The 11449-nt window shown below is 42.9% G+C and overlaps 1 protein-coding gene across 3 annotated transcripts in view; it reads right to left on the bottom strand.

The window, feature by feature from the left end:
* The window catches only part of LOC139452389 (fibroblast growth factor receptor-like 1), a 113866-nt gene that overhangs the window by 49475 nt on the left and 52942 nt on the right, over window positions 1–11449 (bottom strand). Inside the window, exon 1 of one of the 3 annotated variants that reach the window (XM_071233852.1) lies at window positions 8548–9760. The exons of the other annotated variants lie outside the window; for them this stretch is intronic. The gene's annotated coding sequence lies outside the window, so the exon portion shown is untranslated. Of the gene's footprint in view, window positions 1–8547; window positions 9761–11449 lie in introns of those variants that run through there. 3 annotated transcript variants of the gene reach the window in all.

Here is an 11449-nt window from a genome sequence, read left to right as displayed (position 1 = left end):
GAAGGGTATGTTACTTAAAGGTTGAATGACAAACAACTGTATTTCATAAATGACATCACGTGTTATAAGGATGTGTATATCATCAACAGCAGCTGTAGCAGCGTCGCCATCAGTATCATCATTATCGTTCGGCAAGTGGTTACCACACATACATCAATATCATCATCATCTTAATAATCACCACAACCAAATCGCATCGTCTTCAGAGCCGTCGTCGTAATGACGGTTAACATCACACATACGTCCATGCAATTACATCGTCATCATCTTGGGGTCATCATCACCATGGATCATCAGTGTCATCATCGTAATGCCTGTTATTATCGCACATACACCAATATCATTGTAGTTATCATTATCGTCATAATCATCATCATTCTTATCATTATAACGCCAGTTGTCATCATCATCATCATCACCGTCGTCATTGTCGTTATCATCATCGTCGTCATTATTATCGTCAACGTAATGCCCGTTATTATCACATATACACCACTCATCCTTGCTGTCGCTATCACCATTATCCTTGTCGTCGTCGCAATCACCATCGTCATCGTCCTCATTACCGTACTTCAAATTATTACCACACATACATCAATATCATATCTTCATCTTTATTAACACCCTAACCATCATCAATTCTATTAAGACAATTATTAACACATATACTTTGATATCTTCACTGTGAAAGTCGTCACCATGAATAATAACCATTTGAATTAGTATAACCCTTATCTCTTCCGTTTATAACTGTTATTGTCATTCCCGTGAAAATAAAGATTAACAATAATTGCCACGACGACCTCCACTAGCATAAATAATTATACAGGAACCAACAGTGTACACATCACCCGGTAAACAACAATGTACATGTATCTATGAACATAGCCTTGCTCCAAGGCTGTACTGAAAGTCCATTGGTGTAAAGTAATTATATCCTTATAATAGGCAAGTCTAGATATGTGGACAAGACGCCAGTCTCTTTTAGGGACTTGTTCTTGATTATTCATATAATCTTAAAATTATGATTTTAACTAATATTTTGTGCCTTAGAGACTTGTATAAATCTGCTGTGAGCTTAGACACAAACTTCAAGCATATGGCCCAGATAAGCTTTCATTTCGTATCTCTAGCAACAAATATTCCCGCCACCACAACGTAACTTGGACCGGGGCAAAACCAAGAGTTAAAAAGAAAATAAATATCCGTCCGATTCTAAATTCGCTTAACCTTCCGTAAAATCGGGACTACATGGTAAATAGGCCGGTGTTTGTCAGTGCCAACCACTTAACACAAATGCCGTGAACAGAAAAGATTCTTTCCTGAAGAGCCAAGAAACGTGGTCCGGAATTTGAGGACAATGGCGTCCCATGTTTGTCAAGATTAGTAGAAATAGTTGCTTAAAACAATGAGGTTGCAAAGAGCGGCGGATTTCTATGTCAAAGGCATGCGATTTTAAACAGGCCGCACACTACACATTTATCGATCGGGCTCTTCTCCTACGATAATATTTTGAGACGACCGAAAACTAGGTCATCGTGGCACTATTTTTTTAAAGCGGAATGATAGTACGATGTGCTGATAATAGCTGATTGCTTGACACGATGACCCTTTGACCTCACGTGTCAAACTGTCATGTTAAATTGAATAATCAGAATTGACAATGATAGAGCATAACGCTGATTGTTCGCTAAAGTTGTAACGTAAGCTGCTTTAGTGTTAGCAGATTGACGGTTTTAGTTTAAAACAGACTCGGAAAGGTACACACAGTTAAACAGAGGTGTCATTGCACGGTGGTCAATAAAAAAAGTTAACAAATTGCTTATGAATAATAGTTTAGAGAATTTCAATTTCTAGAATATGTGCAAACATAAGGCGTCAGTATAGTAAATAGTGTGTCTTTGAACACAACAACTGATTTCGATCATTGCTGACTGGCATTTTCCCACATTTTTTCTGAGTGGAAGGATGAACGTGATATATTACCAATAAGGGTAGACATTGCGAATGTAATAACGTTCTGAACATGTGCATATGACTATTCTCAATGTTGATAAGTAGGTTGATGAAATTTGACGTCACACTGCGTCATTGTTGACAACAATAAGATATGACGACATCCACCCGTGTATGCTTGATGTGGAAGGAAAGCCTGAAGTCACGCAGGTCTCTGACGTTTGCCGCTTTGGCGAAACCCAAGAGCACGGGTAAGGTACTGACAAACCCAGAAACATAATCGGGGCGAACCGGGATTCGAACCAACGATCATAGGTTTCTGGCGTGCCCAAGGGACGCACTGTGAATTGGGCCAACTAGGGTACTGGGCCACCAGTGCCCCCATACATCAGTGACGTCACAGTGTTATCTCTAAATAATACAATTCAATATGACGTCATTTAGAAACAATGCAACGTTATCAACGCCACAACGATGTCAGATGACCGCCAATGTACACAGAGTACGACGATATGATTGTTTTTTGTTTGTTGTTAAACGCCGCACTCAGCAATATTCCAGCTATATGACGGAGGTCTGTAAATAATCGAGACTGGACCAGACAATCCAGTGATTGTTATCATGAGCATCGATCTACGCAATTGGGATGCGATGACATGCATCAACCAAGTCAGCGAGCCTGACAACCCGATCGTGTTAGTCGCGTCTTAGGACAAGCATAGTCGCAAGTTACGGCAAGCATGGGTTGCACGACGATATGAACATTAAAAGGTCTTACCATACGCGAATTGGGGGGTGATTTTTGCCCCTTGGGTAAAAATACATAGAATATGCACTATCGGTCATTGTGATTGATCGCCACACCCACAGATGTCCGTAAACGTGTCATTTACTTCAGTTATTAAAACAGTCTTATAAATCATTCTACCTGATCAAACCGTCGTTTTACCAAAACTCATTGATATTAACACATAATAACAGTGATCTGTCAAACTCATCCATATGAAAAAGTATACACGCACCGTCGGCATCTTTAATTTGTGACGGTGTTTGATAAGCATATTATTGTCGGCCAATCGTACAACCTCCACGATATCGGCGACGCGGGGCGTTGTACATGTTTAATCATACAATCTCGATGTCGGGATATCTACACATCTATCACTGTCACAAACACTGCGCGAGCTGGTTGACACTTTGACAGTTTTATTTCAGTGTTTGATATATCGACTGCCTTACATCTCTACTTCTCTTTTACAAATTTTTATCAAACATGACAAATTGCCCTAAATATTTTTTTCCCGGGTAATAGCAAAATTTGACCATGTTATGAATCGGAAAAAGATATTGTAGGACGAAGAATTAAGTTTACAGCAAAAACGGGAGCACGACATGGGATTTGTGATTTCTCAGAAGAAAAACCAATTCGATTACTCTGTGTTCGGTAACGCGAAAGTGGATTACACAAACGAAAGAAAAGCATTTCATTGTTAGTAGTCATTTAACTCGAAACGAAATTGTTCGATGGATGGAAGTATGTAAAAAGTGAGTTGAGTAAGAAGATTTGAACGTCTAGAGCTTGCAAGGTCCAAGACGACCGTTTATCTGTCCGCTAGGCCTGGACAAGCATGGATTCTACGTTTCCTGCAAACGGGTTCAACTTGGTCGTTAAAGAGGTCATTTTTTGCTGTTGATATCTCCCCTTTGCCACCTCCGTAGACGAGCTTTTTCGACTGATTGCGGTCAAAGGGGACGCCATTTTTTAGCATGTCCCGCTCCGTCTTACTGCGGCGGAACAATGGCGGACAGCCACGTAATCCTAACGCCACCGTGGTGCGCACGTTCTGTTCTCTGTATTCAAGTCTGCTAACTTGTCGCTTGATCCTTTCGTTTGATCTATCTTGTGGCAAAATAGAAATAAGGACTCGCTAATGCAATTTTCCACGCTGTCTCTTTGCATTAATTTACAAAATTCTACCGCGTACAGCCCGACCGTTTTAAGTCGATGGCGGTTTGTGTTTTAATTCAATTTTCAACAACGCCTTCCCGTATCAATCATAATGCATGGAGCGGCAGTGTGGAGCCGTTTAAAGCCCGCCGGATGAGAAAAGACAATTTCATCTGTATGAAATAATTTAATTTGAACCCAGCTTGATTCGTGAAAGGTGTAGAAGGGAATCCTTCCGCGACAGTTTACCGCTTCCTGAAGTGTACCTGCCACCCTGGTAAGTTAGAAGTAGATCCATCTTTAATGGTTAACTGAATGAATTGTTTCACGCGTTTCTGTGATACTTCGCAGCAACTCGCTCACTGATCTAGTTACACCTTCTAACCACTTGAATGTCAAACTTTTATCACAAAAAAATAGTTCAAATAGTTTTCAACACTGTAGGGTTAAACTAAAGCAAGCACAAAACGTTTAAACGTATTCGCACTCAACGAGCATTAATTAACCCGCATGGTATGTGATTCAATTAAACACTTCCCTACATTTCTGGGTTTCCCATCCCAAAGTTTATTTCCTATCGACCCTGCTTCTTCTGCCCATCTATTTTTCCCCTCTTCGGTCCCAGGCAGTCCTCACACTACCTTATATTTTAAATATTATTTTTGCCTGACATTCAATTATAGCCACACTAACTCTATCCTTCGATCACAGCCTTTCTTGCTATTGTCTTTCTGAACCATAATTTATACGGGGCGGTGGGGTAACCAAGTGGTTACAGCGTTTGCTCGATACGCCGAAGGCCCGGGTTCGATTCATGGGTACAAGGCCATTCCCGGTGTCGCCCACCATGATATGGCTGGAATATTGCTAAAAGCGGCGTAAGACCATACTCACTCACTCATGATTTATACACACACAAATTTGCCTTTCTTTCTCATCTTTCCACTCCACGTCTACAAATTTCTCAACAGATCACCTCACCACGTATTTCTAAAAATCTCATTTTCACAAAACCATTACACTGCTACACCACCTCCCAAACACCCCCCCCCCCCAAAAAAAAAAAACAACAACCCCCAAAACAAAACAAAAAAAACAACAACCCCCAAACACTCAGTACACCATTGCACCTGGTCATTCAAATCCTACCCGAGTAAACCATTGCACCTGTACACCCCACCCCCACCCCAGTAAACCATTGCACCTGTACACCCCACCCCCACCCCAGTAAACCATTGCACCTGTACACCCCAGCCCTACCCCAGTAAACCACTGCACCTGTACACCCCACCCCTACCCCGGTAAACCATTGCACCCATACACCCCTATCCCAGAAAACCATTGCACCTGTACACCCCAGTAAACCATTGCACCTGTTCACCCCACCCCCACCCCAGTAAACCATTGCAGCTATACACCCCACCCCTACCCCAGTAAACCATTGCACCCATATACCCCACCCCTACCCCAGCAAAATATTGCACCTATACACCCCACCCCTACCCAGTAGACCATTGCACCTATACACCTCACCCCAGTTTACCATTGCACCCATACACCCCACCCCACCCAGTAAACCATTGCACCTGTAACCTCACCCCCACCCCAGTGAATCATTGCACCCGTACACGCCACCCCAGTGAACCATTGCACCCGTACACCCCACCCCAGGGAACCATTGCACCTGTACATTTGCACCCCACCCCAGGGAACCATTGCACCTGTACATTTGCACCCCACCCCAGGGAACCGTTGCACCTGTACACCCCACCCCAGTAAACCATTGCACCTGTACACCCCACCCCCGTAAACCATTGCACCCGTACACCTCACCCCCCATCCCAGTAAACCATTGCACCTGTACACCCCACCCCCGTAAACCAGTGCACCCGTACACCTCACTCCCCACCCAAGTAAACCATTGCACCTATACACGCCACGCCACCCCACCCCAACCCAGTAAACCATTGCACTTGTACACCTCAACCCTACCTTTGCACCATACATATTTTACCCTGCACCACAGTAAACCACAACAACGCGCACCATCACACAGTCAACCGTTCCACCATAATCTCACTCCTACCCACAGCAACCATTTCTATACCACTGCACGATAACACCACCTGCTGTACACAGTTCAATAACCACGCATTATAACAGTCAACCGAATTTATCAACCATCAAAAATGACAATTTCCACGGTTTGGCCCCGCTTAACGTGGTGATTTTCAAGATACAGCTTAATGGCATTTACGATCAAATAACGCAACCGGGACCCAATTCAATCGGCCACACGGGATTATAGTCGGAATAGCTAGTTAGTCTGTATACATTCAGTACACCTTGCTTCACACGACCATCCGGCCAGCGATGAGACACACGAGCCATGTCGTGTATAGCCGGACCACCTGGGACTAGCATCGATCTTTGAAAGGAAACGATTAGCTTGCTATCAGTTCATAAGTGGCAGGGAATCTACTACTGGAATTTATAGGTCAGAACAGACCGTACGGACTGTTCGATGATTCGAAAACGGAATTAGAAAATCTTACTAACCAGTAAACCGTATTTACTATTGATCCGCCGTCAAAGAATTATACATGGTATCTATATTGATGATATTCAAATAGGTTTTATAACCAATGCAACGTCTTTACTGGTCAATCCTGTGTCCACAAACGTATACACGTGTATCTATATTGGTGATATTTAACAGGTTTTTATAATCAGCGCATCATCTTCACTGGTCGATCAGGCTTTCACAGAGCTGTGTATAGGTGTATCTATCTATATTGGTGATATTTAACATGTTAAAGGATAATGCTCTTTAAAATCAGAGCATTATCTTTACTGGTCGATCCGGTGTCCACAGACGTTCGCACGTGTATCAATATTGGTGATATTTAAATAGGTTGTTATAACCAGTGTATCAGGCAGACGCGGTTTTCACAGAAGCATATACAGCCATACGTTTGTATCTGTTACAGTCAGGGTGGTATATAATGAAGTTTGTACTACTGTCTTTACGGGTCGATTCGGCGTTTACGGATCCATATTATATATGTAGCGTATTAGCGGTATGTGGCGTGTTGTTTGTTCAATCAGAGTGCCGTGTTGACGCCGTTTCCTCTGGACCGTGAACATGTGCATTACCATGCATTAGCGTGTGTTCAGCTTACATCAACATCAGATTTCATCAGCCTATAATAGCATGTGCTAAAAGCTAAATGTACCTACCTACCGTTGCGTGTCTATGCTGATTTCAGCTGTGGAGAGAGTCTGGGATTGTTTTGTCGAGTGGGTGAGTGACTGGTTCTAGGCCGCTTATAACATTATTCTAGCTGTATCATGGCAGGAGACACCAAGATCACTTAATTATTGTACTAGTGTGGGATTCGATCCAGAATCGTCGTGACGCTTTAACCACTGTGCTATCCTACGCCTCGGTTCGAGTCTGTTTTATATGTAATACGACCATTGATATCAACCTTGTATAAAAACATGGAATACTAAAACATCGAATATATTTATAAAAACTATTTGATTACTACGTTCTCAACAGTAAACACAAACCGATGCGCGTTGGTTTAAGACTATACTGCACATAAACTGGAGTATGATAAAATTTATATACAGCTCTTATACACGCATAAAAATGTTTTTACAGTAGACAGGTCATGGCGATAAATTCATGGCACGTTGGTTAAGCTTTAAAACAAGGCTATACAGTACGCAAACTGGAGTGTGATAAAATTGAAATATAAGTCTCATACGCACAAAAAAAGTTCTGTACATTGGACAATGCATGGCGATACCTTCAACATCACCATTCCAACGTCTATGCTTTATAAGCACAGCACACCTCCATCGTGTGCTTCTTGTGGTGTTGATTGCAGGGACATGACAAGCCACTCAATGGTGACATTTATCTAAAACATCAGGTTTCTCCCTTGACATGGTAGTTCGTATTGTTTACATACGGTATGTCCGTTTTGCATTGTAAACAGTATACAGCCCACACGATGTTTTCAACACACGCGTTTGGTAGAATTTGTAATGAACCCACTTACAGAAATACGTGCATTTCTTTAAGTATTATATTTTCACTGATGTATCTACAGCTGCTTTTATAAACCCATCTGCTTCGTGTTATTGTAGCACTGGACTAGCACATACTTTTACTTAAATATTATTGAATTAACAGCAGTACTACATATATTTATAGTAATGACAATGAACGTTGTCGAGTTTCAGTATACGATCATATTAGATATATAAGTAAATGGGGAGGGGGTACATAAATGCGGGTTTAGTTTATTAATATACATAGACATTATAGACAACGTCGAGATATCACGTTAAATCTCTACTACTATTGTGACTTATCAACACAGTATCTACACTAAGTGTACGCTACCAGCCACCTCATGATATGTTTATATACTGTGAATGAAAATAATATGTAATATCTCTCTATATTGTGTACATTATGTATATCTACCTCTCATGTCTATAATTATATTTATTCCCATATGTAGATTGTTTGTACCTTGCAATACAAGGGTGTTCTGTACAATAATCCTTTTTGATTCTCCTATTACCTTAAGTTTAAGACTGTGTGTTCTCAAATTGCAACTTACCAGTAACTGCAAGCGCCGCTAGTCCATGCTATGCTCCTACTGGTAGATCCCCGAACACTCGTATATATCCACGGTAATGAACTGACTAGTCTCGCTGGACACGCTAGTTATGCCTCTCTCAGTGTAGCAGACGAGAGACGAGCACGCTACACACCTGCACGCGCAGATCTGTCGTCTGCTTCTCACTCGGCGGACGACCAACTGTGACAAAACTCAGCGGTGTCAGACGTGAAATCCTGGTCCGAGAACCTCACCTTTCAGTCTAAGGCTCCGGCTCGAAGACGCTGAGAAAGTTTTCACAACTTTTTCCACACCTCCATATGTTTGTCACAGGTTGTGAGGCGTCGTGTTCTTCCCTCTGAGATCACTGCGTGCTCCTGTGTCGGAATCAGCTGGGGACCGCCGTAACCGCATGTCAACAGTTAATTTGTGATCTTCTATCAAATCGTGACACTAATGAAGGTCCATTTTCCGTCACGGTGAAAATACTGAATGCTAAAACACTAGTAAGTAAAAGAAATCACGTATTTACGCTCATGTCAATGACATTTGTTAGCGGTCAGTTACCTCAATGTGAAGTATATCTTTACAGAGGGTTTATCCGGTTCTACATCCCGTCCAGTTCCGTTAGGTGAGTGTTCAATGACTGCGCGAGTCTCACTGTCGTCTGCCTATCAGGCTCACGTCTGCTCCACTCTGCGTTTATCAGGTAGACCAGTTGTGTGGAGTAGTTTTGAGCATGGGACAGTACGTCTACATTGTACTATCACTCACTCGCTCGTCTGTCCGGTAGAAGGCCCGATCTCATCTACTCCCGCGAAACTTCTCGTCTCGAGCAGGATCAGCCACCAACTGTGTCCCATGAAGCGACCTGGTAAGAGTTGAAACAATATTGTTTGTGTTCGGCGCCCGGTGCATGCCTCAAGTACGCTCGACAGTCGGACCTCGGGCCTTGCTGTGTTTATGGCTGGGCCCTGTGAATACTGTCAAACTGTCGCAGGCACCATTCAGTCGACTCTACATGATTTTCCCTCTGTCAGAATAGTCAAGCTTGCTAGAACAAATATCTAATTAATTACATCAGCTTGGTGCGAGGTGTACTGAAGGAAGCAAACTCCGAGCCGCTCTGACGTGAATGCGCTGGAGTCAAACGACGATGAACAAACACAAGCCTTTATATGCTTACACGAGTTTCTGATCAAACTTTTGGTCGGGGCACCAACTCTATCGCCAAACTTGAACAGAGGGAGTGCACATGAACGACTGGGGGCACATCAACCAACCTTGGAGCGACAAAGGTTCGGTCGCGAAAGTGGTGATTGAGAGAGGAGCGATCGATTGGTGAAAGACTACACACGTAAAAGACGTACATCCCTGGGGTGAAAGTCCTGACCCTCATCACCCCCACAACAAACACAGTCGGAGACCTGGGTCTTGCCTTACATCGGGTTAGCCGTTCAGGCAATGTCACAAGTTCACTTTTGATAAATTAACTGCCGAGTACAGAGTAATCAATGATTTCATGCAGTGGTCTCTAACGGGAATTCTGCTACCCTACAATCGATAATGACGTCACGGCGTTCCTGAACGCCCCCCGCACCAGGTAGCCTGGCTATGTACCTACACCAGATTCCACATACCTACATGTAGAGAGACCAGCTTTAATTAAAATTTGGCTATCCGGGGAGATAGAGAGATTTAACTTGTTTCGTGTTATCAACGACTAATCAATACGAAGTCCCAGGACATGCTTCGCTGTTACAGAATATATCCACCTTGATTACAACAATCATTGTAACAGTTGCCGCTTCCCTGCAATTCCATGTTTTATCGTGGTTTTATTGAGTCCATTTATAACTATAATGATGGACAAACACCCCTCCATTACCAACGTAATGGAAATCCTCTCAAGTCACTACCATGTACACACTCGGAGATGGCCCCCGAATCCTGTTTCGCAGGGAACACTTAAAGTGGAATTACGCTTTGGCCATTGTAACATAAAGCAACATTTAGCCTTCGTGACAAAAGGAACTAAAGAGACTCCCATTTTAAACTAATATGCACTTAAATCTCCAGATAAGACACGAAACTCTCAATAAAATGCCAGTACCGCGTTGTGGTCGAAGCCCTTCATATGTTTAAATTGAAAATACCGACCGGCCCTGTCTGGTTCGCTGGACAATATATTACAGAGGTTACTGGTAGTGGTACACTGCATGAGTGAGAAGGTTTTGGTCATAGCTTAATTGAAAATACCTACTTGCCCGATCTGGCCTGTATATGTCAGAGGTTATGTAACAGATGATATGTAATAGACTAGGTCTGTTGAACGATATGTGACGGAGGTGGGCCTGATCGACGATATTTAACAGAGGTTAGGTCTGTTAGGCGATATGTAGCAGAGGTTAGGTATTTGGGGCAATATGTAACGTATGTAAGGTCTGTTGGACGATATTTGATAGAGGTTAGGCCTGTTAGGCGATATGTAACCGAGGTTAGGTCTGTTGGACGATATTTAACAGAGGTTAGGTCTGTTGGACGATATTTAACAGAGGTAAGGCCTGTTGGACCAAATGTAACAGGGGCTTCGGTCTGTTGGACGATATGTAACAGAGGCTTCGGTCTGTTGGACCATATTTAACAGAGGTAAGGCCTGTTGGACCAAATGTAACAGGGGCTTCGGTCTGTTGGACGATATGTAACAGAGGCCTCGGTCTGTTGGACCATATTTAACAGAGGTAAGGCCTGTTGGACCAAATGTAACAGGGGCTTCGGTCTGTTGGACGATATGTAACAGAGGCTTCGGTCTGTTGGACCATATTTAACAGAGGTGAGGCATGTTGGACCAAATGTAACAGGGGCTTCGGTCTGTTTGACGATATGTAACAGAGGCTTCGGT

This window comes from Haliotis cracherodii, unplaced genomic scaffold (genome assembly GCF_022045235.1).
Source record: "Haliotis cracherodii isolate W230 unplaced genomic scaffold, xgHalCrac1.p SCAF_9, whole genome shotgun sequence".
In the NCBI taxonomy this organism is placed as follows: Eukaryota; Metazoa; Mollusca; class Gastropoda; order Lepetellida; family Haliotidae; genus Haliotis; species Haliotis cracherodii.
The sequence above is the reverse complement of the archived record's forward strand: the minus strand, read 5'-3'. Positions and strand labels throughout refer to the sequence as shown.